The 27,115-nt window shown below is 48.2% G+C and overlaps 1 pseudogene across 1 annotated transcript in view; it reads right to left on the bottom strand.

The window, feature by feature from the left end:
• Positions 1-796: 796 nt before the first annotated feature.
• LOC125516986 (uncharacterized) overlaps positions 797-27,115 on the bottom strand; it is a 42,962-nt pseudogene continuing 16,643 nt past the window's right edge. Inside the window, exon 8 of the transcript XR_015609300.1 lies at positions 797-1,199. The product of XR_015609300.1 is annotated as an uncharacterized LOC125516986 (transcript). The remainder of the gene's footprint in view (positions 1,200-27,115) is intronic.

Raw genomic sequence — 27,115 nt, 5'->3', positions numbered from 1 at the left:
CCTTCCCTCTAGATCGGGTCAGCCCCACTCTTCTTTCGACGCCTTAATTATGTCAAGAGCGCTTAATAATCCAGTGTTGCGATCAAAGATGATGCAAACACCTTCACGCTCTTTCACGACACCCATCTTCACGCAGCTCAGGAACCACAACTAGCTATCTTTGTTCTCGCTCTCGACCAGTGCATATGCAATAGGAAGAAGCTGATTATTTGCATCCGCTGCAATCGCCACCAATAGTGTGCCCTTGTACTTTCCAGTGAGAAAGGTACCATCAACTGATAATACCGGGTGACAGTGCCTGAAGGCTTGTATATATAGTCTGGGCGAATGCCCAGAATAAGTGGTCTAGGATTAGCTCACCCGGGTTCATTGGGTTTGGACATTCTCTCCGCCAAACTTGAGTCCCCCTATTAGCACTTGCTATCTGATGAAGCATTCTGTGGGCATAAGAATATGCCTCCTCATAGGTACCATACAAGTTCTTGAATATATTTTCCTTCGCACGCCTAGCCTTGCTGTAGCTGACAGGGAAGCCAATTTGATCTTCTGCATCTTTTTGCAGAGCCCTAACACTAATGTTGAGACTTCCCTGCACAATTGTTTCCATCATCTGTGCCACATGTCTTGCTGTCACATTGCAGTGATTTGAAAGAGTCCCACTTTGCTCACAGGTATGCTCCACTATTTTTGTGATATGCCATGATTGAAATACCCCAAGCTTCAGTCTAGCGAGAACTCTTCCGCGGCAACCTTTCGCGGTGTGGATGCATATGACCTTCAACTCTGTTTTATCAAACTACTTCACTCTATGCTGGCGGTGGATGCCAATTGCATAGCTACTCATTGCCTGGTAAGCCGACTTCTTGTTTGAGAAAACTTGCCCAACCTCCAGGCTCCCCGCTCCTAGGCCAGAAGCAGAGTGAAATTCATTGGTGATGCTCATATCCTGTAAAAACCCGGGTTGCAGTGCCACCGCGACCGCCCTCTGAGGAGGAACATCTTCTTCTTCACTTGACTCTGAAGACGCAGAAGAATGATCATCATCATCTAGCACCTCTGGCAATCCCTCCACGTGTTCGCTCATGTCAACGGCCGCAGACCAATATCCTATGTCATACACAGGTTGGCCGCCCGTCGGTTCCAATAGGGAGACTCTAGGGGCTGATGTGATGGCCAACTCGACCTCACCACCCCTGCTACTGCATCCGGCAACATCAGTGACTAAAATGAACTCCACATACACAATCGGCTGACCATACATTGAGTTATTGGGATTGCTTGCAAACCTCATGTACGACCCCTGCTACGTCTTGAGCTTGCGTTGGTTTTCCCCGAAGAGGAAGGGATGATGCAGCAGAGTAGCGCAAGTATTTCCCTCAATTTTTGAGAACCAAGGTATCAATCCAGTAGGAGCCCGCGCTCAAGTCCCTCGTACCTGCACAAAGCGATAGCTACTCGCAACCAACGTGATTAGGGGTTGTCAAGCCCTTCACGGTCACTTACGAGAGTGAGATCTGATAGATATAATATTTTTGGTATTTTTGATATAAAGATGCAAAGTAAAAAGTAAAGGCAAAGTAAAAAAGCAAAACAATATTAAAGTAATGGAGATTGATATGATGAGAATAGACCCAGGGGCCATAGGTTTCACTAGTGGCTTCTCTCAAGAGCATAAGTATTCTACGATGGGTAAACAAATTACTATTGAGCAATTGACAGAATTGAGCATAGTTATGAGAATATCTAGGCATGATCATGTATATAGGCATCACGTCCATGACAAGTAGATCGAAACGATTCTGCATCTACTACTATTACTCCACTCATCGACCGCTATCCAGCATGTATCTAGAGTATTAAGTTAAAAACAGAGTAACGCCTTAAGCAAGATGACATGATGTAGAGAGATAAATTCATGCAATATGAAATAAACCCCATCTTGTTATCCTCGATGGCAACGATATAATACGTGCCTTGCTGCCCCTTCTGTCACTGGGTAAGGATACCGCAAGATCGAACCCAAAGCTAAGCACTTCTCCCATGGCAAGAACTACCAATCTAGTTGGCCAAACCAAACGGATAATTCGAAGAGACTTGCAAATATAACTAATCATACATAAAAGAATTCAGAGAAGATTCAAATATTATTCATAGATAGACTTGATCATAAACCAACAATTCATCGGTCTCAACAAACACACCGCAAAAAGAAGATTACATGGAATAGATCTCCACAAGATAGGAGGAGAACTTTCTATTGAGATTCAAAAGAGAGAGAAGAAGCCATCTAGCTACTAACTATGGACCCGAAGGTCTGAGGTAAACTACTCACACTTCATCGGAGGGGCTAGGATGATGTAGAAGCCCTCCGTGATGACGGTCCTCTTCCGGCGGAGCTCCGAAACAGGCCCCAAGATGGGATCTCGTGGATACAGAAAGTTGTGGCGGTGGAATTAGGTTTTTGGCTCCTGTTCTGATCGTTTGGGGGTACGTGTGTATATATAGGAGGAAGGAGTACGTCGGTGGAGCACCGAGGGGCCCACGAGGCAGGGGCGTGCCCTTGGGGGGCACCCCCCACCCTCGTGACCTCCTCTTTGATCCCTTGCAGTAGGGTCCAAGTCTTCTGGATCACGTTCGGTGAGAAAATCACGTTCCCGAAGATTTTATTCCGTTTGGACTCCATTTGATATTCTGTTTATCCGAAACACTGAAATAGGCAAAAAACAACAATTCTGGGCTGGGCCTCCGGTTAATAGGTTAGTCCAAAAATAATATAAAAGTGGAAAGTAAAGCCCAATATAGTCCAAAACAGTAGATAATATAGCATAGAGCAATCAAAAATTATAGATACGTTGGAGACGTATCAGGCATCTCCAAGCTTAATTCCTACTCGTCCTCGAGTAGGTAAATGATAAAAAGAGAATTTTTGATGCGGAGTGCTACTTGGCATAATTTCAATGCAAATCTTCTTAATTGTGGTATGAATATTCAGATTAGAAAGATTCAAGACAAAAGTTTATATTGACATAGAAAATAATAATACTTCAAGCATACTAATAAAGCAATTATGTCTTCTCAAAATAACATGGCCAAAGAAAGTTATCCCTACAAAATCATATAGTCTGGCTATGCTCCATCTTCCCCACACAAAGTATTTAAATCATGCACAACCCCGATGACAAGCCAAGCAATCGTTTCATAATCTAACTTTTTCAAAACTTTTTCAATCTTCACGCAATACATGAGCGTGAGCCATGGATATAGCACTATAGGTGGAATAGAATGGTGGTTGTGGAGAAGACAAAAAAGGAGAAGATAGTCTCACATCAACTAGGCGTATCAACGGGCTATCACTACTAGGGAAAAGCCTATACACAGAATCTTACCAGCAGCGCGCTTTAAAATAAGGCGTTGCTGCTAACTAGCAGTAGTGCTCGCGCATAAACCTCGCTGCTGAAATGAATGTATCAGTAGCGCGCCCACTCTAAGACGCGCTACTGCTATAATTGCCATGACGCCGCCGCGAGGCTAGTTCTCGCAGCAGCGTGCTTGTATGAAGAGCGCTACTGCTACGGAGCATAGTAGTAGCGCATTTACACAATAACCGCTACTGCTAAGTTTACTAAAAAAATTAGTCCCACCTGGCTTCGTGAAGAGAGTTTGTACCACCTTAAATATGTTACTTCTCAAACTTTCACAACCACTTGGTCTTCACTGAACTCTATGTGTAAAATTTGTGGCCGCAATATGAGTCTTCAGCAGTTCCTAAACTGGTGAGGACTCATATTGACAAATCAGATTGTACACAAAAATATCATTGATGATCAATGTATTTTTGATGTCTATTTTTACATGCTGACACATAGCAGTAGCGCGCTCTTTGTGAAAGGCGCTACTGCTAGGTCGTTTAGCAGTAGCGCATTTTGCTATAGCGCGCTACTGCTAAGCCATTCCATCTCCCCCACTCTCCGACCTATCCGATCCACTCACACTCACTCGATCTCCCCCTCAACCCCCACGCCGGTCCTCCCCCGTCGCCCCTCCTCCGATCTGCGCCGCCGCCACCTCCTCCTCCTCGCTGGACTCGGTACCAGCCTCCTCCTCCATCCTCCCTCTAGTCGCTGCTGGCCGGCCCCTCCTCGCTCTGCCTTCCTTCTCCGTCCTCCCTCCACTCGCTGCCGGCTGGCGCCTCCTTGCTCCGTCTTCCTCCTCCGTCCTACTCTCTTCTCCCTCCTCGAGTCGCCCCTCCTTCTCCCTCCTCCCTCCTCCATCCACAACCCCTCCTCCCTGCTACATTTTGATTTAGTAGGCTAGTTGATTTAGTTGATTTAGAACATTGTAATTTAGTTGATTTAGTATGTAGTTGATTTACTTGATTTAGAACATCTTGATTTAGTTGATTTAGTAGGCTAGTTGATTTAGTTGATTTAGTAGGCTAGTTGATTTAGTTGATTTAGAACATTTTGATTTAGTTGATTTAGTATGCTAGTGGATTTAGTAGGCTAGTTGATTTAGTATGCACCATTTTATTGTTATTTTTCTGTACATGGATAGATGGATGCTTTTGTTTTTTTGTAATAAGTTATTTTTTGGCAAAATGTAGGTGCCAATTTAGTTAAATTTGCCACTTGTTTTTTAATCAATTGTCTTAGGCAATAGGGGCCAGATGAGATGAAATGTCTTGGTAGTTGGTACCCTTATTTGGTAGATATTTGTGAAAAGTTTTTTCGGCAATAGGTGCGACCGAAATGCTTTGTCCATAAAATTGCTTCTCGCGGAAGAACCAAAAATATCACATGCTACTATTTATCTTTCCTGTGAAGTGGATCGTTAATCCTTTGCTCATATTGCTTTGGGAAAATGGCGCCACCACCACCACCACTATGTCGACTGTGCAAGTCAAGGTGCACCAGCAGCCTTGCAACTGGCAAGCTGTTCGGCATCTACTTCCAGCCGAGTTTTCGTCATGTGGCGGTAAGAAATTAGATGAAATGTAACAACTATTTTATTTTTAGTGTTGGCATTACTGCATTGTGTCATTTTGCTTTTTTTACACAGATCGTCCCATGCAATGTGAGGTTGAAATTCAACAAGCTGACAGGAGACACTGTGACATTTGAGGCTCCTGGGGGGCCGTACACTATGGAGGTCGAGAAAGGATGCAATATGTCGCAGATTGGAGGAGATGGATGGGCCTGTTTCCTTGCTCACATGCGTCTTACTGGTGGTGAGTTGATCAGCTTCTCCTTCGGAGCAGAAAGACCCAAGCTGGCTATCATTTATCTCAACCTGGTGGAAGATGGCGAAGATGATGAAGATGACGAAGATGATGAAGATAATGAGGACCCACTCGATGAAGATGATGAGAACCCACTTCATGAAGCCATCATAGCTCAAAGAATGAGGCTGAGCGAGGAGGAGGTGTGCAACCTATGGGACATAATTCCGCCACGTGATGACTTTGTCGGGGTGCCATTCGTGACCCGCCTGACAAGTACCATGGCCGATCGGCATAAAATGGTATGTTATATGTACTGCCTGTAGTAATTTAATGATATATATATGCTTTATTGTTATACTTACAAATGCAAATTATTCGATGATATGCTTAGTGAATCCGATGATATGCTTAGTGTAGAGTCCAATGATATGCTTTGTGGAATCTAGTCGATGATATGCTTTAGTGTAGAGTCTGATCACATGCTCTTATTAGTGTAGAATCCAATGAACTATTAATAGTGTAGATAATCCATATATACTTATTAGTAGAATTCATGATTAGTTAGTACAAATGCGTAGTACTGTGTCTTTTGATAGTGTAGAAGTCTAGACTTAATAGAAATATATTTGCAAGAGTATGTGCGAGGCTATTTATTAATTGATATGTTTTTCTTATTCAGAAATTGTCAAAGAACCTATCTGTGAGTTGTGGCATCGAGCCTAATGAAGAAGGCTCAGCTGGAGTACGCCTTACCACAAGGGGCTCCGTCGCCACCTGTACTTACCGCATGGACACAGATGGTCGCACACACTTAAACTCGGTTGGGTGGAAGAGATTCCTCGTTGGCAAGAATCTTCGTGTTGGACAGGCCATCCTAATTACATCAAGAACACCCACTGCCCAGGCTTGAGGATGATGATCGTCGTCGATATCATCTAGAACTACATGTGTGTGTGTGTGGCTATATCATCTAGAACTACATATGATGATCGTCGTTGATATCATGTAGAACTACATATGATGATCGTCGTCGATATTATCTAGAACTACATATGATGATCGTCGTCGATATCACCTTGTACTGCTTGAGGATGCATGTTGAGTATATATGAAATTAAATTGAACTAAAACCACGACGAGTAATTTGGAACCGAGGGAGTACTACCTAGTACCTATAATGCTTTATGAAATTGATATCTAGTAGTACCTAGTATCTGGAAATTGCTGTTTATTGAAGCTGAAACGGGGTAGGAAGCCGGGGGGAAATGATGAAATATATAGCAGTAGCGCGGGGCAAGGAAATCGCTACAGCTAATTAATAGTAGCGCGTTCTGAAAACGCGCTGCTGATACAGTCCAGAGTAGTAGCGCGTGTACGGACCGCGCTACTACTAACAGTTAGCTGTAGCGCCTTATTGGTAGCGCGGCTGCCCGCGCTGCTAATAGCCCCAAAACCCGCGCTACTACTAGGGTTTTCCCTAGTAGTCTATGGAGATGCCCATCAATAGATATCAATGCGAGTGAGTAGGGATTGCCATGCAACGGATGCACTAGAGCTATAAATGTATGAAAGCTCAACAAAAGAAACTAGAGGGTGTGCATCCAACTTGCTTGCTCACGAAGACCTAGGGCAATTTGAGGAAGCCCATCATTGGAAGACCTAGACCTATAACAACATATGAGACTCTCTATATGAAGAACATGGTGCTACTTTGGAGCATAATATATGAGACTCGCTATATCATGGTGCTACTTTGAAGCACAAGTGTGGAAAAAAAGATAGTAGCATTGCCCCTTTTTTTGGGCCTTCTTTTTTTTCTTTGGCCTTTCTTTTTTTTCTTTTTTTGGGACAATGCTCTATTGAATGATGATCATCACACTTCTATTTATTTACAACTCAATGATTACAACTCGATACTAAAACAAAGTATGACTCTATATGAATGCCTCCGGCGGTGTACCGGGATATACAATGAATCAAGAGTGACAAGTATAAAAGAATTATGAAAGGTGGCTTTGCCACAAATACTATGTCAACTACATGATCATGCTAAGCAATATGACAATGATGGTTGTGTCATGATGAACTAGATGGTGGAAAGTTGCATGGCAATATATCTCGGAATGGCTATGGAAATGCCATAATAGGTAGGTATGGTGGCTGTTTTGAGGAAGGTATATGGTAGGTGTATGATACCGGCGAAAGTTCTGCGGTATTAGAGAGGCTAGCAAGGGTGGAAGGGTGGGAGTGCGTTGATGTCTACTACGCAACCTTCTTCTTGTAGACGTTGTTGGGCCTGCAAGTGCACAGGTTTGTAGGACAGTAGCAAATTTCCCTCAAGTGGATGACCTAAGGTTTATCAATCCGTAGGAGGCGTAGGATGAAGATGGTCTCTCTCAAGCAACCCTGCAACCAAATAACAAAGAGTCTCTTGTGTCCCCAACACACCCAATACAATGGTAAATTGTATAGGTGCACTAGTTCGGCGAAGAGATGGTGATACAAGTGCAAAATAGATAGTAGATATAGGTTTTTGTAAACTGAAAATATAAAAACAGCAAGGTAGCGAGTGGTAAAAGTGTCGGTGTACTAGAGTAGGGGTACCCTAGTATCCCGAACTTGTGCACGGGCAGTCGCAGCATCCCGCGGCAAGGCTTGCCGGGTGACCGCCAAGGTCCTCCGTGGTTCCTTTGGAGCCATTCAAGAACAAAGTATCCAAGTCAAGACCCCGGCAAGAGGAGCTTGCCGGGAAGGCCAACCAAGGCATCTCAAGGAACTTGCCATGACGCGCCCCGCGTCCCGGCAAGGCCCGGTGAGCGACAAGCTCCCGGACGCGACAAGGCAACGACCGCGGCAAGGCGTTTGCCACGGCAAGCCACCACTCTGTGTCCGCGCTCCAGCACATCCACCAACGTGTCGCTCTGGGACCCTTCCCAGCGTACGTGGCGGGAGGCTGTGCAGCCAGCGGTGCGCGGTGGCAAGCGGCGCTGACAAGATTGCCATCGTGGCGAGCGGTGGCGTCCCTGACGGTCCCTTTTTTTGCACTATTCAGGCGACACAGACGGGCATTTAATGCCCTTGTCCCCTGCCGTCAGGGTTAGGTATGATACACTGTAGCAGGTAGCTGTACCAACCGCAGCACCTTTCCATTTTTACCCTTGTCTACGTTGCCACCTGTCGGTGACCCCTTGAGCATATAAAAGGAGGCCCACGCGCAACGTTGGGGGGGTTCGAACTCTCACGCTCGGTCTCGTTAGCTGCTGGAGTGTACTGTAGCACTCGGCGCTTCCGAGCAAGAACTCAATACAAACCACAAAGCAGGAGTAGGGTTTTACACATCCGTGCGGCCCGAACCTGGGTAAACTGCTCGTGTGCTTCGCCTCGATCCGCTCTTTGCACGACCTCCGCCCCCGCCGAACTGAAAGGGACTCGGTCCGCCGGTCCCATAGGTGTTCGTGGATTAGTCCCCCGACATCTTTGGCGCGCCAGGTAGGGGGCGTCGAGGTTGTGTGAACCAGATCCGGCGTTCACGCGAGCTAGATCTTCATCATCTTCATCGACATGCCGCCGAAGAAGAAGGCTTCGGAGGCGGCTGCTCCGTCCGCGCCGAACCCACCACTGCCGGAGCAAACGGCTGATGGGGCGGACGCTGGTGGAAGAACGGGCGTCGACGAGGGAGCTCACGGTGCTGCCAGGTCCAAGGACAAGGCTGCGCTGCCCATCGGCGGCGTAGCCGGCTCCCACAATGACCGGGCGCACTCCAAGACCTCGGCGTCCGTACATGCTCCGCGCCCACCTCAGGAGGCGCGGGACCGGCAGCGTCATGGTACTCACGGTACCATGCGTTTGCTGGACCAAGATCGAGCTGGTGGATCTCGGAGTGCTCAAGACCACCATGCACGCCAACCTGCTGGCGCGAGCGAGACACGGTCGCCTGGACGGGATACTGCTCCTTCTAACATAGTTAGAAGTCCGAGCATATCCCACTCCTCGCACCGTTTGCCACCACCACCCGCCACTGCAGCAGAAGCTTTGGCGCGAGCTCAATTGCTCCTAGACTACCCTCCGACGGCAGACAAGATCGACGACTGGAGGGCCACCATCCAGAGTCTCATCGGCTTCGCCAACGGCGACACTCAGCGGCAGCCGAGCACGTCGCAGCCGCCGCAAGTCAGCCAGGCACGAGCCGGTGGCGACAAGACCGGTGGGGGTGCAACTACTGTGCACTCTCCGCCCCGAAGGCCAAGATCGCCGACTCGCCGGATACACCTCGACAGCGACTCCACCGCGTCATCAGATCCACGAGGTCGTCGAGATCAGCGCCAAGTTCTTCATGAACGACAGCAAGAAGACGCTCGTACTCGCATCGAGCCGAAGAGAAGCGCGACGTCAATCAGACCAGCGCGCTGGGCCCTCTGTTGACATGCATGCGCCAGGGGAACCAGGCGACTTGCCGTACGCGGTAGGTTGCCCTACGTTTACTCGTGAGCTGCGGCAAGTCCAGTGGCCCAGCATGAAGAATTTCAAGCCAGACGTACCAGAGAAGTACGACGGCAAGTCGCATCCGTCGGAGTTCCTTAGCATCTACACCATCGCGGTGCATGCTGCCGGGGGACGGGACGACAAGATCCTTGCCAACTACTTCGCGCTGGTGCTCAAACCCAACGTCAGGTCCTGGCTCATGCACTTGCCGGACAACTCCATATCCTCCTGGGCAGACCTGTGCCATCAGTTTGTCGGCGCCTTTACAGGCGGCCACAAACCTCATGGCCAAGAGAGTGACCTTCATCTACTCGCCCAGAAGGAAGGAGAGCCCCTGCGCAAGTATATTCAGAGATTCAGCCGTGTGCAGCACAACATCCCAGATGTCCACCCTGCCGCGGTCATCAGCGCGCTCCATTAGAACGTGCGTAACCGCGGGATGCGGGAGGAGATGGCGATGTGCAAGATCAGAGACGTCAGTGAGCTGTATGCCCTGGCCGACAAGTGTGCACGTGCTGAGGAAGGGAGGAAACTCCCTGGAGAGAATACAGGAGCAGGAGGATCTGACAGCGAGGATGCAGCCCCGGCAAAGAAAAACCGGCGGCGGAACAGGAAGAAGAAAGGCAAAGATGTGCTAGTCGTTGAGTAGTCCGGCAATGAAGGTGGCGCCAAGAAAGCCAAAGTTGGTAGCTCCAGCAAGGAGATTGCCGCATGCACCAACTGCCAGGCTGTGGCGGTCGCCGACAAGCAGGACGGCACCGACAAGCAGTACTGCAAGATCCACCGCACCAAGGGCCACGACCTCCAGAGCTGCAAGAAGGTCGAGCAGCTTGTCCAGCAGCAAAAGGCTGAATACGAGCGATGCGACAAGGAGAGGGCCCAAGGAGGCGCTGGAGAATCTGGCAAGAAGCGCGCCGGCCGGGGAGGACACCGCGGCAAGGCCAAGCAGTGGCAAGGAGACAGACCTCCCCGCGGCCGCGACAAGGATGAAGACGACGACGACGACGAAGACATGGATGATGTTGAGACCAGCGAACTGGAGTTCCAGAAAGCCACAGAGGTCTTGTGCGTTGATGGCGGTGCTTCTCTGCATACTTCGCACCGCCAACTCAAGCAGTGGGTGCGGGAAGTCAATGCGGCAGAACCACCTGTCGAGTCACGCAAGCTTCTGAAATGGTCCAGCACGCCTATCATCTTTGATATTGAGGACCACCCTGACCGTACAACTGCGGTCGGGTGCTTGCCGATGTTGGTTTCACCAACTATCCGCAACCTCAAGGTCACTAAGATGTTAGTTGACGGCGGGGCCGGCTTGAACCTGATCTCCTCCGCTGTACTCCAGAAACTCCAGATCCCTGACAGCGAGCTCGAAGAGACCGGCACATTCCAAGGAATCAACCCGGGAAGGAGTAAGCCGAAGGGGAAGGTCACGTTGCCAGTAACATTTGGCAGCGAGCTGAACTTCAGGACTGAGAGGGTCACTTTTGACGTTGCCGATATTCCATTGCCTTACAATGGGATACTTGGCCGTCCAGCACTCGCCAAGTTCATGGCAGCCTCTCACTACGCATACAACATGCTGAAGATGCCAGGCCCGATAAGCGTCATCTCTGTCCCCGGCGACAAGAAGGATGCTCTTATTTGCGCCGACAAGATCTACCGGGAAGCGGAAGCCGCAACAGACCGCAAGTCACTTGCCGTTGAAGCTCCCGGGGGGGAAGAAGAAGACCAAGTCCGGCAAGAGTTCTGATGCCCACTCCGGAAAGCGCACCTCTTCGGAGTGTTGCGCTGCCATCGAGGACGCACCATCGAGCTCCACCGGCAAGTGTAAGAAGACAATGGCAGCTCCGCCAAAGACCAAGAAGGTGTCCGCCAAGGAGGATGGCACTGGTGGTACCTTCACCATCAGTGCCACTCTCGACCCTAAATAGGAAAGCGCACTCATTGCTTTCCTGCGGGCGAATGTCGACGTGTTTGCGTGGCAACCGTCTGACATCCCCGGTGTTCCCAGGAAAGTAATTGAGCACCACCTTGCCGTTTGTCCTCATGCGCGGCCCGTCAAGCAGAAGGTCGGGAAGCAAGCAGTGGAGCACCAAGAGTTCATTGCAGAAGAGATCAAGAAGTTGGAAGCAGCAGGCCTTGTCAGAGGAGTGCTCCATCCTACGTGGTTGGCCAATCCTGTAGTCGTGCGCAAGGCGAACGGGAAATGGAGACTTTGTATCGATTTTACCGATGTTAATAAAGCTTGTCCCAAAGACCCATTTCCTTTGCCGCGCATTGACCAGATTGTTGACTCCACAGCCGGATGTGATTTGCTTTCATTTCTTGACGCATACTCAGGATACCATCAGATCTTCATGGCAGAAGAGGATGAGGAGAAGACCGCATTCATTACTCCATGTGGCATGTACTGTTTCATACGGATGCCTTTTGGATTAAAAAATGCTGGCTCAACATTTGCAAGAGTAGTCCATGTCGCTCTTGAGCCAAAAATACACAGGAATGTGGAAGCCTACATGGATGATATAGTGGTCAAGAGCAAGGACAAGGCAACTCTGATCCAAGATTTAGACGAGACCTTTGCAAATCTGCGCAAGATTAGCCTCAAGCTCAACCCCGAGAAGTGTGTGTTTGGAGTCCCCTCCGGCAAGCTTCTCGGGTTCTTCGTGTCTCAGCGGGGAATTGAAGCCAATCCCGACATATTCAGGGAGACTGTGGAGCACTGGACGGAGAGTCTTGTCGGCCTTGATCTCTTCTTTCAAGGCCGCCTCCTGTTCCTTGGCGCCGTCCAGCGTCTTGGTCAAAGTAGTCAGCTTCAACACAAGATCCGCGTTGGAGTCCTTGGCGGCGCTGAGCTCTTTGCCCTTCTCGGCGAGATTGGCCTCCAGCTGCGCCACCTTCGCCTCCAGCTCCTTCTTGGCGGCTTCGGCGGCTGCGGCAGCATCCTCCGCTTGCTTGAGGGCTCCGCCGAATGTTCGCTCATGCGCGGCAAGCTCCTCCTCATGGGCATCAAGGTTGACCTTCCGCTGCGCCAGCTCGCCTTCCTGCGCACAGCCTTCTCGAGGAGGAAGGCCTTCTGTGCTTCGGCGAGCTGCTCCCGCTCCTCCGCCAGGGACCGGAGGGCTTCTTGGTGGAAACCCCCGAGCTCCTCCGCGCGCTTCTCGATGTCTGCTCCCGCCTTCGCGACAAGCGCCTCGTGGGATTCCAGCTTGGCTTGCCGCGCGCGGTAGAGCGACAACAACTTCCGCAGCAGCCGCTCTTCCTCGGGCTCGTTGCTGCTACTGCTCGGCACGTCAACCAGCGTCAGCCCAGCAGAGGCGAGCACCTCCCCGTCGAAGATCTCTTCCTCGACCGGCGCCCTGGAGCTTGACGCCCAGGGGAGATTGATGAAGATGCCATCACCGGCCTTCAAGTAGACGCCTGGCTGGGGCTCTTCGGAGCCTGGCGCTGCGGCAGCGGCGGACGGGTCGGCAGTCGACGTAGCGCCTGGCGCTCCTGCGGCCTCAGGGTCGTCAGTACGATCGCCAGACCCCTCACCAGTTGCTGCGGCGGCAGCCTTGGCGGCCTCTGCGTCGGCGGGATCGTCAGCACCGGCTGCTCCTTCAGCGACAACCTCGGTCTCCATCGGCTCCGTAGCAGATGGGTCTGACAACCGAAAAAGGGAGAAGAGTCAAACAAAAACCCAAGAAGATCAAAAGAAGCAGAACCCAAGGGAAGTCTTGCAGCGAAAGGATTACCTGTACCGGGTTCTCCAGTCGTGGTCTCCGCCGTCGGGGGGCCGCTGGTGCTGTCCCTTGCCGGAGAACTCTCCCTTGCCGGAGACTTCTCCCTTACCGGAAAGCTCTCCCTTGCCGGAGGACTCTCCATTGGCTCTTGGTGGGGCTGCTCTGCTCCTACACAGACCAGCAGTCAGATATTAGCAAAGACAGAGTATCCATGCGCGCCTCACAGCGAAAAGCAAACCAGATACTTACGTTGGGGGCTGCTCTGGAGAAAAGTTGCCGGGTCCGGCAAGGTTGTCTCGAGTGCACCCCCCGCTGTCGCCGTGGGTTCATCCTCGATGATAATCACCGGGGCCTTGGCTCTCTTCGCTGCTCTCTGGGCCAGAGTCCTGAGAAGGAATAAGTTCAGAGTAAAGCAAGTGAGATACAAGACAAAACAGCAAGAATCGAAGAACTACAAGTACAACAAGAGGATCTTACTCTTCTTCTTCCTCGTCGGAGCTGAATGCGGAGAAGTCGAAGTCCGGCTCACGTCCGGTGCGAGGAGGCGGAGGAGTGGCTTCCCTTGACTGCTTGGCGGGAACAGTGGCGGTGGTCTGCGACGACCCCGCTCCAGCTGTCGTCGCGGCATGAGAAGCGGCAGGAGCAGAAGCGGTGGTCCGGGAGGACCCCGCTCCAGTTGCCGCTGCAGCGTGAGATGCTCCCGCGGCAACGGTGCTTGCCGCGGTGGAGCGTGTCGCGCGGCGCGGCGGCTGTTGACTCGTCTGCCGCTCCGCTACCTCCCCGGCCTTGCGGAGGCGCCTTCTTGGTGGAGATGGAGGCTCTGCTTGCGGCGAGCTATCTGAAGATGAGGTGGAAGACGAGTTGATCTCCAGCGAGCCGCTCGTATCCTTGGCGGGCTCGCTCGACCCGGCGCCATGCCCGGCAAGTTCTTTCTCGCCGACGCGCTCCTCTTGCTCGGCACGGCTTCCCGCCCCTGCTGCAACTGCCTCCTCCACGGTGAATCCAAATTCGCCCGCGGCTGCGGCAGCCGCCGCCTCTTCCAGCCTGGTGGCGATGCGTGTCATCTCCTCATCGGTGGTGTCGCGGGTGAGGCTGTCCTTCTCGTCGGGGCGGATCGCCACTTCTACCAAGCCATCGAAGAATTGTTGCACGACGTCGTCCGCAGGCTCTTGACAAGTTGGGACAATCCCATGCGAGTCGCACTGCGGCATCATTGCCCGGATGCGGTCGAGCGAGGAATTGTTACACAGCGGAACGACGCCCCCCGGCAACCTGAAAACTTCGGGATGTTGGGGGTCATACTTGAACAGCTCCTGGAGCATCGCGTTGAGCTCCAGAACAGTGAAGTTGAAGTTGAGGCCCGGCCGCAGCCTCATGATATCCGCCGCATTCTTGAACTCCCAGGCGGGTCTTCCTCGTTCCTGCAGAGGGGCGATGCGGCGGCGTAGGATCCGGGTGACAGCAATCTTCAGCCTGTCGTCTTCCGGGGCCACGTCACTCCAATCGCTGCCGCGTGCTACTGGGGTTTGGCGCCGGGTGGTAAACGGCTGCGGGTTCTCCTCGTCAATCCAGCACCAGTCTGCCCTCCATTCCTCCCACTTGCCGCGGAACTCTCCCTCCAGATAAGTTTCCTTCTTGCCGGCCCTTGAGATCCAGGCGATTCCGCCGGATAAAGGCTCGCCTCTCTCTACCCGGGGTATAAAGAAATGGCGAAAGAGGGCTACATTGGGATGGACTCCGACAAAGTTTTCGCAGAGATGCGCGAAAACTGCCATGGTCAGAACGGCATTGGGGGTGAAGTCAAGGAGGTGGAACCCGTAGGTGTTCATGATATCGCAGAAGAATTCAGAGAAGGGCGGGCAGAGCCCGCAGTAGAAGAACAAGGCAAAGAAAGGGTATCCGTTCGGAGCCTTCTTCCAAGCGGCGGCGGGAAGTACCTTCGTGCGCGGGTGCGCCCGCGTCTCCGTCGACCAGAAGAGGTAGTAGTTCTCCCTCAGCTCCTTCGCGGCAAGCTTGGGGGGGGAAGACTGCCCGCTCCTTTCGCAGCGTCGCAAGCCGCTGCGCCTCGGTCGACTTCACAACCTTCCCCTTGTCGGCTTTCGGAGCCATGGCGGAAGTGGTGGAGGAGGTCGACGGCGTTGGTGGTGCTGGTGGCGATGGGGGGCGGGGCGCTGCTCTCTTTCGGCTTTGGGAAGACGAGGGAGCGGCGAAGATTTCTGAGATTGGAGTAGCCACCGGCGAATGTGTGAACTGCCCCTGTTTCCCCTGCTTATAAAGAGGGAGGGGGCGGACGTTCCGCATTTCCGAATAAAGTAACCACCCATGATCTCTCCCACGACGCCGCATTCAACGCGTGCCGTTCGGGGAGGGCACGGTGGATACGGAGAGAGATACGGCGTAACCTAGGCCGCGCGTGCCCGTGCCCTGTTTTTGCCCTGGCCGAACAGCGCTCGGCACCGTGTATGGCCCAGGCCCGGGGGCTCCTGTCGGTGTACTAGAGTAGGGGTACCCTAATATCCCGAACTTGTGCACGGGCAGTCGCAGCATCCCGCGGCAAGGCTTGCCGGGTGACCGCCAAGGTCCTCCGTGGTTCCTTTGGAGCCATTCAAGAACAAAGTATCCAAGTCAAGACCCCGGCAAGAGGAGCTTGCCGGGAAGGCCAACCAAGGCATCTCAAGGAACTTGCCGCGACGCGCCCCGCGTCCCGGCAAGGCCCGGTGAGCGACAAGCTCCCGGACGCGACAAGGCAACGACCGCGGCAAGGCGTTTGCCACGGCAAGCCACCACTCTGTGTCCGCGCTCCAGCACATCCACCAACGTGTCGCTCTGGGACCCTTCCCAGCGTACGTGGCGGGAGGCTGTGCAGCCAGCGGTGCGCGGTGGCAAGCGGCGCTGACAAGATTGCCATCATGGCGAGCGGTGGCGTCCCTGACGGTCCCTTTTTTTGCACTATTCAGGCGACACAGACGGGCATTTAATGCCCTTGTCCCCTGCCGTCAGGGTTAGGTATGATACACTGTAGCAGGTAGCTGTACCAACCGCAGCACCTTTCCATTTTTACCCTTGTCTACGTTGCCACCTGTCGGTGACCCCTTGAGCATATAAAAGGAGGCCCACGCTCAACGTTGGGGGGGTTCGAACTCTCACGCTCGGTCTCGTTAACTGCTGGAGTGTACTGTAGCACTCGGCGCTCCCGAGCAAGAACTCAATACAAACCACAAAAGCAGGAGTAGGGTTTTACGCATCCGTGCGGCCCGAACCTGGGTAAACTGCTCGTGTGCTTCACCTCAATCTGCTCTTTGCACGACCTCCGCCCCCGCCGAACCGAAAGGGACTCGGTCCGCCGGTCCCATAGGTGTTCGTGGATTAGTCCCCCGACAAAAAGTGAGCATAAACGGTATTGCAATGATAGGAAACAAGGCCTAGGATTCATACTTTCACTAGTGCAAGTTCTCTCAACAATAATAACATAGATAGATCATATAACGAGCCCTCAACATGCAACAAAGAGTCACTCCGAAGCCACTAATAGCGGAGAACAAACGTATAGATTATGGTAGGTACGAAACCACCTCAAAGTTATTCTTTCAAATCAATCCGTTGGGCTATTCCTATAAGTGTCACAAACAACCCTGGAGTTTTTACTAGAATAACACCTTAAGATACAAATCAACCAAAACCCTAATGTCAACTAAATACTCCATTGTCACCTCAAGTATCCGTGGGCATGATTATACGATATGCATCACACAATCTCAGATTTATCCAACCAACATAAAAGTACTTCAAATAGTGCCCCAAAGTTTCTACCGAAGAATCAATAACGTGTGCCAACCCCTATGCATAGGTTCATGGGCGGAACCCGCAAGTTGGTCACCAAAACATACATCAAGTGGCACGTGATATCCCATTGTCACCACAGATAAGCACGGCAAGACATACATCAAGTGTTCATAAAAGACTCAATCCGATAAGATAACTTCAAAGGGGAAACTCAATTCATCACAAGAGAGTAGAGGGGGAGAAGAAACATAAGATCCAACTACAATAGCAAAGCTCGGGATACATCAAGATCGTGCCATAGATGGAACACGAGAGAGAGAGAGAGAGAGATCAAACACATAGCTACTGGTACATACCCTCAGCCCTGAGGGTGAACTACTCCCTCCTCGTCATGGATAGCGCCGGGATGATGAAGATGGCCACCGGTGATGGATCCCCCCTACGGCAGGGTACCGGAAAGGGGTCCCGATTGGTTTTTGGTGGTTCTGGAGGCTTGCGGCGGCGGAACTCCCGATCTATCTTCTGTTCTAGAAGTTTTAGGGTACGACGGTATATATGGGTGAAAGGAGAACGTCGGTGGAGCTACGGGGGCCCCACGAGGCAGGGGGCGCGCCCAGAGGGGGAGGGCGTGCCCTCCACCCTCATGACCGCCTCGTGGCTCTTCTGACGTGGGGTCCAAGTCCATCAGGTGGGTTTCCTTCCAAAAATAACTTCTCCAGTTGATTTCGTTCCGTTTTGACTCCATCTGATATTCCTTTTCCTCGAAATACTGAAATAGGCATAAAACAGCAAATCTGGGCTGGGCCTCCGGTTAATAGGTTAGTCGCAAAAATAATATAAAAGTGGATAATAAAGCCCAATATTGCCTAAAACAGTAGATAAAGTAGCATGGAGCAATCAAAAATTATAGATACGTTGGAGACGTATCAAGCATCCCCAAGCTTAATTCCTGCTCGTCCTCGAGTAGGTAAATGATAAAAAAGATAATTTTTGATGCGGAGTGCTACTTGGCATAATTTCAATGTAATTCTTCTTACTTGTGATATGAATATTCAGATCCGAAAGATTCAAGACAAAAGTTCATATTGACATAAAAATAATAATACTTCAAGCATACTAATCAAAGTAATCATGTCTTCTCAAAATAGCATGGCCAAAGGAAGTTCATCCCTACAAAATCATATAGTTAGGCTATGCTTCATTTTCGTCACACAAAGATGTTCCCAACTTCTATACCCCCGATGACAAGCCAAGCAATTGTTTCATACTCAAATAATCTCAAACTTTTTCAACCTTCACGCAATACATGAGCGCGAGCCATGGACATGGCACTATGGGTGGTATAGAATATGATGATGGGGATTGTGTGGAGAAGACAAAAAAGGAGAAAGTCTCACATCAACGAGGCTAATCAATGAGCTATAGAGATGCCCATCAATTGATGTTAATGCAAGGAGTAGGGATTGCCATGCAACGGATGCACTAGAGCTAAGAATGCTCAACAAAAGAAAACTAGTGGGTGTGCATCCAACTTGCTTGCTCATGAAGACCTAGGGCATTTTGAGGAAGCCCATCGTTGGAATATACAAGCCAAGTTCTATAATGAAAAATTCCCACTAGTATGAACAAGACAACTTATGAGACTCACTATATGAAAATCATGGTACTACTTTGAAGCACAATATATGAGACTCACTACATGAAGAACAAGGTGCTACTTTGAAGCACAAGTGTGGAAAAGAGATAGTAGCATTGCCCTTTTTATTTTCTCTTTTTTTTGGGCCTTTTTTTTCTTTTTGGCCTTTCTCTCTCTCTTCTTTTTTTTGATTGGGCAATGCTCTAATAATGATGATCATCACACTTCTATTGATTACAACATAATGATTACAACTCGATACTAGAACAAGATATGACTCTATATGAATGCCTCCGGCGGTGTACCGGGATGGTGCAATGAATCAAGAGTGACATGTATGAAAAATAATGCATGGTGGCTTTGCCACAAATACGATGTCAACTACAAGATCATGCAATGGCAATATGAAAAAAGTAAAGCATGTCATGATGATGATGATGATGGAAGTTGCATGGCAATATATCTCGGAATATGGAAATGCCATAAATAGGTAGGTATGGTGGCTGTTTTGAGGAAGATATAGGGAGGTTTATGTGTGATAGAGCGTATCATATCACGGGGTTTGGATGCACCAGCGAAGTTTGCACCAACTCTCAATGTGAGAAAGGGCAATGCACGGTACCGAAGAGGCTAGCAAATGGCGGAAAGGTAAAAGTGCGTATAATCCATGGACTCAACATTAGTCAAAAGAACTCATATACTTATTGCAAAAATTTAGAAGTCATCAAAAATCAAGTACTATGCGCATGCTCCTAGGGGGATAGATTGGTAGGAAAAGACCATCGCTCGTCCCCGACCGCCACTCATAAGGATGCACAAGCCAGGTACACTTCATGCTTCAAATTTGTTACACAAATTTAACCATACGTGCATGCTACGGGACTTGCTAACCTTAACACAAGTATTTCTCAAATTCACAACTACTCAACTAGCACGACTATGATATTATCACCTCCATATCTCAAAACAATTATCAAGCATCAAACTTATCTTAGTATTCAACCCATCTTGTTATCCTCGATGGTAACGATACAATACGTGCCTTGCTGACCCTTCTGTCACTGGGTAAGGACACCGCAAGATCGAACCCAAAGCTAAGCACTTCTCCCATGGCAAGAACTACCAATCTAGTTGGCCAAACCAAACGGATAATTCGAAGAGACTTGCAAAGATAACCAATCATACATAAAAGAATTCAGAGGAGATTCAAATATTATTCATAGATAGACTTGATCATAAACCCACAATTCATCGGTCTCAACAAACACACCGCAAAAAGAAGATTACATCGAATAGATCTCCACAAGAGAGGGGGAGAACTTTGTATTGAGATTCAAAAGAGAGAGAAGAAGCCATCTAGCTACTAACTATGGACCCGAACGTCTGAGGTAAACTACTCACACTTCATTGGAGGGGCTAGGATGATGTAGAAGTCCTCCGTGATGACGGCCCTCTTCCGGCGGAGCTCCGGAACAGGCCCCAAGATGGGATCTCGTGGATACAGAAAGTTGCGGCGGTGGAATTAGGTTTTTGGCTCCTGTTCTGATCGTTTGGGGTACGTGTGTATATTTAGGAGGAAAGAGTACGTCGGTGGAGCACCGAGGGGCCCACGAGGCAGGGGGCGCGCCCCCACCCTCGTGACCTCCTCTTTGATCCCTTGCAGTAGGGTCCAAGTCTCCTGGATCACGTTCGGTGAGAAAATCACGTCCCCGAAGATTTTATTCCGTTTGGACTCCGTTTCATATTCGGTTTATCCGAAACACTGAAATAGGCAAAAAAACAGCAATTCTGGGTTGGGCCTCCGGTTAATAGGTTAGTCCCAAAAATAATATAAAAGTGGAAAATAAAGCCCAATATAGTCCAGAACAGTAGATAATATAGCATGGAGCAATCAAAAATTATAGATACGTTGGAGACGAATCAACCCCCATGACCGATCTGTTGGGGAACGTAGTAATTTCAAAAAAATTCCTACGCACACGCAAGATCATGGTGATGCATAGCAACGAGAGGGGGAGAGTGTGATCTACGTACCCTTGTAGATCGACAATGGAAGCGTTAACTTGGTTGATGTAGTCGTACGTCTCCACGGCCCGACCGATCAAGCACCGAAACTACGGTACCTCCGAGTTCTAGCACACGTTCAGCTCGATGACGATCCCCGGGCTCCGATCCAGCAAAGCGTCGGGGAGGAGTTCCGTCAGCACGACGGCGTGGTGACGATCTTGATGTTCTACCGTCGCAGGGCTTCGCCTAAGCACCGCTACAATATGACCGAGGTGGAATATGGTGGAGGGGGGCACCGCACACGGCTAAGGAATGATCATGAAGATCAACTTGTGTTCATGGGGTGCCCCTTGCCTCAGTATATAAAGGATGGAGGAGGAGGAGGCCGGCCAAGGCAATTGGTGCGGCCAGGATGTGGAGTCCTACTAGGACTCCAAGTCCTAGTAGGAGTCCACCAAGAGGGGAGGAAGGGAGAAGGAAGTAGAGGAGAAGGAAACGTGGCCGGCCCCCTTTTCCCTAGTCCAATTCGGACCAGAGGGGAGGGGGGCGCAGCAGCCCCTTGGCCCTTTCTCCTCTTCCCACTAAAGCCCATCAAGGCCCATTGCTTCTCCCGTAACTACCCGGTACTCCGAAAAATACCCGAATCACTCGGAACCTTTCCGATGTCCGAATATAGTCGTCCAATATATCGATCTTTACGTCTCGACCATTTCGAGACTCCTTGTCATGTCCCCGATCTCATCCGGGACTCTGAACTCCTTCGGTACATCAAAACTCATAAACTCATAATATATCTGTCATCGAAACCTTAAGCGTGCGGACCCTACGGGTTCGAGAACAATGTAGACATGACCGAGACACGTCTCCGGTCAATAACCAATAGTGGGACCTGGATGCCCATATTGGCTCCTACATATTCTACGAAGACCTTTATCGATCAGACCGCATAACAACATACGTTGTTCCCTTTGTCATCGGTATGTTACTTGCCCGAGATTCGATCGTCGGTATCTCAATACCTAGTTCAATCTCGTTACCGGCAAGTCTCTTTACTCGTTCCGTAATACATCATCTCACAACTAACTCATTAGTTGCAATGCTTGCAAGGCTTATGTGATGTGCATTACCGAGAGGGCCCAGAGATACCTCTCCGACAATCGGAGTGACAAATCCTAATCTCGAAATACGCCAACCCAACATGTACCTTTGGAGACACCTGTAGAGCTCCTTTATAATCACCCAGTTACATTGTGACGTTTGGTAGCACACAAAGTGTTCCTCTGGCAAACGGGAGTTGCATAATCTCATAGTCATAGGAACATGTATAAGTCATGAAGAAAGCAATAGCAACATACTAAACGATCGGGTGCTAAGCTAATGGAATGGGTCGTGTCAATCAGATCATTCAACTAATGATGTGATCCCGTTAATCAAATAACAACTCTTTGTCCATGGTTAGGAAACATAACCATCTTTGATTAATGAGCTAGTTAAGTAGAGGCATACTAGTGACACTCTGTTTGTCTATGTATTCACACATGTATTATGTTTCCGGTTAATACAATTCTAGCATGAATAATAAACATTTATCATGATATAAGGAAATAAATAATAACTTTATTATTGCCTCTAGGGCATATTTCCTTCAGTCTCCCACTTGCACTAGAGTCAATAATCTAGTTCACATCGCCATGTGATTTAATAGCAATAGTTCTCATCACCATGTGATTAACACCCATAGTCCACATCGATATGTGACCAACACCCAAAGGGTTTACTAGAGTCAGTAATCTAGTTCACATCGCTGTGTGATTAACACCCAAAGAGTACTAAGGTGTGATCATGTTTTGCTTGTGAGATAATTTTAGTCACCGGGTCTGTTATATTCAGATCCGTAAGTATTTTGCAAATATTTATGTCAACAATGCTCTGCACGGAGCTACTCTAGCTAATTGCTCCCACTTTCAATATGTATCTAGATTGAGACTTAGATTCATCTAGATTAGTGTCAAAACTTGCATCGGCGTAACCCTTTACGACGAACCTTTTTTCACTTCCATAATCGAGAAACATATCCTTATTCCACTAAGGATAATTTTGACCGCTGTCCAGTGATCTACTCCTAGATCACTATTGTACTCCCTTGCCAAACTCAGTGGTAGGGTATGCAATAGATCTGGTACACAGCATGGCATACTTTATAGAACCTATGACTAAGGCATAGGGAATGACATTCATTCTCTTTCTATCTTCTGCCGTGGTCGGGCTTTGAGTCTTACTCAATTTCACACCTTGTAACATAGGCAAGAAACTCTTTCTTTGTCTGTTCCATTTTGAACTACTTCAAAATCTTGTCAAGGTATGTATTTATTGAAAAACCTTATCAAGTGTCTTGATCTATCTCTATAGATCTTGATGCTCAATATGTAAGCAACTTCACCGAGGTCTTTCTTTGAAAAACTCCTTTCAAACACTCCTTTATGCTTTGCAGAATAATTCTACATTATTTCCGATCAACAATATGTCATTCACATATACTTATCAGAAATGCTGTAGTGCTCCCACTCACTTTCTTGTAAATACAGGCTTCAGCGCAAGTCTGTATAAAACTATATGCTTTGATCAACTTATCAAAGCGTATATTCCAATTCCGAGATGCTTGCACCAGTCCATAGATGGATCGCTGGAGCTTGCATATTTTGTTAGCACCTTTAGGATTGACAAAACCTTCTGGTTGTATCATATACAACTCTTCTTTAATAAATCTATTAAGGAATGCAGTTTTGTTTATCCATTTGCCAGATTTCATAAAATGCGGCAATTGCTAACATGATTCGGACAGACTTAAGCATAGATACGAGTGAGAAACTCTCATCGTAGTCAACACCTTGAACTTGTCAAAAACCTTTTGCGACAATTCTAGCTTTGTAGATAGTAACACTACTATCAGCGTCCGTCTTCCTCTTGAAGATCCATTTATTCTCAATTGCTTGCCGATCATCGGGCAAGTCAACCAAAGTCCATACTTTCTTCTCATACATGGATCCCATCTCAGATTTCATGGTCTCAAGCCATTTTGCGGAATCTGGGCTCACCATCGCTTCTTCATAGTTCGTAGGTTTGTCATGGTCAAGTAGCATGACCTCCAGAACAGGATTACCGTACCACTCTGGTGCGGATCTCACTCTGGTTTACCTACGAGATTCGGTAGTAACTTGATCTGAAGTTACATGATCATCATCATTAGCTTCCTCACTAATTGGTGTAGTAGTCACAGGAACAGATTTCTGTGATGAACTACTTTCCAATAAGGGAGAAGGTACAATTACCTTATCAAGTTCTACTTTCCTCCCACTCACTTCTTTCGAGAGAACCTCCTTCTCTAGAAAGGATCCATTCTTAGCAACGAATGTCTTGCCTTTGGATCTGTGATAGAAGGTGTACCCAACAGTAACTTTTTGGGTATCCTATGAAGACACACTTTTCCGATTTGGGTTTGAGCTTATCAGGATGAAACTTTTTCACATAAGCATTGCAACCCCAAACTTTAAGAAACGACAACTTTGGTTTCTTGCCAAACTACAGTTCATACGGTGTCGTCTCAATAGATTTAGATGGTGCCCTTTTAACGTGAATGCAGCTGTCTCTAATGCATAACCCCAAAACGATAGTGGTAGATCGGTAAGAGACATCATAGATTGCACTATATCCAATAAAGTACGGTTATGACGTTCGGACACACCATTATGCTGTGGTGTTCCATGTGGCATGAGTTTGTGAAACTATTCCACATTGTTTTAATTGAAGACCAAACTCGTAACTCAAATATTTGTCTCCGCGATCAGATCGTAGAAACTTTATTTTCTTGTCATGATGATTTTCCACTTCACTCTGAAATTCTTTGAACTTTTCAAATGTTTCAGACTTATGTTTCATCAAGTAGATATACCCATATCTGCTCAAATCATCTGTGAAGTTCAGAAAATAACGATACTTGCCGTGAGCCTTAACACTCATCGGACCGCATACATCAGTATGTATTATTTCCAATAAGTCAGTTGCTCGCTCCGGAGAACGGAGTCTTAGTCATCTTGCCCATGAGGCATGGTTCGCAAGCATCAAGTGATTCATAATCAAGTGATTCCAAAATCCCATCAGCATGGAGTTTCTTCATGCGCTTTACACCAATATGACCTAAACGGCAGTGCTACAAATAAGTTGCACTATCATTATTAACTTTTCATCTTTTGGTTTCAATATTATGATTATGTGTATCACTACGATCGAGATCCAACGAACTATTTTCATTGGGTGTGTAACCATATAAGGTTTTATTCATGTAAACAGAACAACAATTTATTCTCTTACTTAAATGAATAACCGTATTACAATAAACATGATGAAATCATATTCATGCTTAACGCAAACACCAAATAACACTTATTCAGGTTCAACACTAACCCCGAAAGTATAGGGAGTGTGCGATGATGATCATGTCAATCTTGGAACCACTTCCAACACACATCGTCACTTCACCCTTAACCAGTCTCTGTTTATTCTGCAACTCCTGTTTCGAGATACTAATCTTAGCAACTGAACTAGTATCAAATACTGTGGGGTTGCTATAAACACTAGTAAAGTACACATCAATAGCATGTATATCAAATATACTTATGTTCACTTTGCCATCCTTCTTATCTGCCAATCACTTGGGGTAGTTCTGCTTCCAGTGACCAGTCCCTTTGCAGTAGAAACACTTAGTCTCAGGCTTAGGACCAGACTTGGGCTTCTTCACTTGAGCAGCAACTTGCTTGCTGTTCTTCTTGAAGTTCCCCTTCTTCTCTCTGCCCTTTTCTTGAAACTAGTGGTCTTGTCTACCATCAACACTTGATGTTTTTCTCGATTTCTACCTTCGTCAATTTCCGCATTACGAAGAGCTTGGGAATCGTTTCCGTTATCCCTTGCATATCATAGTTCATCACGAAGTTATACTAACTTGGTGATGGTGACTAGAGAATTCTGTCAATCACTATCTTATCTGGAAGATTAACTCCCACTTGATTCAAGCGATTGTAGTACTCAGACAATCTGGGCACATGCTCACTAGTTGAGCGATTCTCCTCCATCTTTTAGCTATAGAACTTGTTGGAGACTTCATATCTCTCAACTCGGGTATTTGCTTCAACTCCTGGAACATCTCATATGCTCCATGACGTTCAAAATGTCTTTGAAGTCCCGATTCTAAGCCATTAAGCATGGTGCACTAAACTATCAAGTAGTCATCATATTGAGCTAGCCAAACGTTCATAACGTCTGCATCTGCTCCTGCAATAGGTCCGTCACCTAGCGGTGCATCAAGGACATAATTCTTCTGTGCAGCAATGAGGATAAACCTCAGATCACGGATCCAATCCGCATCATTGCTACTAACATCTTTCAACACAATTTTCTCTAGGAACATATCAAAATAAACACAGGGAAGCAACAACGCGAGCTATTGATCTACAACATAATTTGCAAAATACTACCAGGACCAAGTTCATGATAAATTTAAGTTCAATTAATCCTATTACTTAAGAACTCCCACTTAGATAGACATCCCTCTAATCCTCTAAGTGATTACGTGATCCAAATCAACTAAACCATGTCCGATCATCACGTGATATGGAGTAGTTTCATTGGTGAACATCACTATGTTGATCATATCTACTATATGATTCACGCTCGACCTTTCCCTCTCCTGTTCCGAGGCCATATCTGTATATGCTTGGCTCGTCAAGTATAACCTGAGTATTCCGCGTGTGCAACTGTTTTGCACCCGTTGTATTTGAACGTAGAGCCTATCACACCCGATCATCACGTGGTGTCTCAGCACGAAGAACTTTCGCAACAGTGCATACTCAGGGAGAACACTTCTTGCTAATTAGTGAGAGATCATCTTATAATGCTACCGTCAATCTAAGCAAGATAAGATGCATAAAAGATAAACATCACATGCAATCAATATAAGTGATATGATATGGCCATCATCATCTTGTGCTTGTGATCTCCATCTCCGAAGCACCGTCGTGATCACCATCGTCATCGGCGCGACACCTTGATCTCCATCGTAGCATCGTCGTCGTCTCGCCAATCTTATGCTTCCACGACTATCGCTACCGCTTAGTGATAAAGTAAAGCATTACAGCGCGATTGCATTGCATACAATAAAGCGACAACCATATGGCTCCTGCCAGTTGCCGATAACTCGGTTACAAAACA

The sequence above is a fragment of the Triticum urartu genome, chromosome 6A (assembly GCF_056163025.1).
Source record: "Triticum urartu cultivar PI428250 chromosome 6A, HENAU_Tu73, whole genome shotgun sequence".
Lineage (NCBI taxonomy): Eukaryota > Viridiplantae > Streptophyta > Magnoliopsida > Poales > Poaceae > Triticum > Triticum urartu.
The sequence above is the reverse complement of the archived record's forward strand: the minus strand, read 5'-3'. Positions and strand labels throughout refer to the sequence as shown.